Source organism: Meleagris gallopavo, chromosome 7 (assembly GCF_000146605.3).
Source record: "Meleagris gallopavo isolate NT-WF06-2002-E0010 breed Aviagen turkey brand Nicholas breeding stock chromosome 7, Turkey_5.1, whole genome shotgun sequence".
In the NCBI taxonomy this organism is placed as follows: domain Eukaryota; kingdom Metazoa; phylum Chordata; class Aves; order Galliformes; family Phasianidae; genus Meleagris; species Meleagris gallopavo.
This window is the reverse complement of record NC_015017.2, coordinates 16129710-16131228: the sequence shown is the minus strand read 5'-3', so window position 1 is coordinate 16131228 and position 1519 is coordinate 16129710.

Below are 1519 nucleotides of genomic sequence, written 5' to 3'. Positions count from 1 at the left end.
GGTTCCATCATTGTCCTGGCTCCTCTTCAAGATCTTTTCTTGCTTTTCCTCAGGAAAAAAAAAAAAAAAAAGAAAAGAAAAAGAGTTTAAGCCATCCTTCTTCCTATTTGGGATTCTAGACTTTCTTCCTGTTCTAAATCCTTCCTTGATGAGTCACTCTTCCTGACAGTTTATTGTGAATTGCTTTGAGTCAAGAAACCAGATGTATTAATTATTTGCTTGTCTCAATTAACTTTTTCAGTTGAAGAAAGATACAGAGTTATTTCATACTGCTGACATGCTTAAAAGTTACATGAATTCCACAAACAGAAAAGATAGATAATTCTCTAGGATCATCAAAATAACTGATTTTGTGTTTCTGCAAAATTTCTGAGGTGAATTCTGTGAAAGTATTTACGTGCATAAATGTCTAACTATTTTACTAGACAGCAGGCATAACATAGCAGATGCAGTCTTGTGGCAAATTAATCCTGCAGATGTACTTAACACCTTAGAAAAACAGTAATATCCATGTTTTCAGCAGAGTGCTCCATGCTAATAAGCAAATGAAACTATAGTAAGGTTCAGACAAGAGGGGAAAGATATATTCTTTAAGTGAAATGCCATTCTAAGCTATCAGTATTTATTTTGAGACAAAAAAGTTTTGGATCTTTTAGCTGACTCTTCCTTGAGAACTTTGAATCTAGAACAGATTTCAGGGAAGAGAATCAGGAGGTGCATTGAACAAAAGGAAAGATTTAGTTAAACCCTGTCTGCATTTCAAGAGATGAATTAGGGAATACAATTCACATTCCCCCATCCCAAACACCTTAACAGCTGGAAAACAAAAGCGCCTTTTCTTTATTGCTATCCAAAGTCTAGTCAAATTCTTTGAAAACAAACTCACTGCAAGATAAATTAAATCCATCTAAGAGGCCCAAAGTGGTCATCATCACACTCATAACAAGAGGTCTGCCAAGTCATACAGTCTCCTATGTCAAATTCTCCCTGTAGCAAATTTAGCATCTTTTTAAGCTAATCTAAAGAGAATGATTTACTGGCAAGTTGCCAAAATGAAGTAGAAAATACTCACTTCTTCCATCATTTTAACACTTGTAGTTTATTGCTGGTGTAAATAGGTTTATAACCTTCCACTATGAAGCAGAGACATCTGCTCTGCTCAACACTAAACATCTGGTTATTCCAACAAAGCATATAATTATATTTAATGGATGAGAAGTGTTTGATGGATTACATCCAAGTATCTGAATAAGACATTTATGCACAAAGACTATTTGCATGGATTATCTTGACAAGATAACAAGACACAGTAGAACATTATTTTGCCTGATAGTTATATTGATATTGACTGATGCTTTGCATTGCAGAGGCTGCAGATATTTTAGTTGTGTCATGGTTTCAGCCACACTGATTTTAGACAGTTGCTGAGTGCCAGGCCACAGCATATACACATTATATATGTGTATAATATATTACATATATAATATACATATGAACAAACATTGGTGTTATACATAGC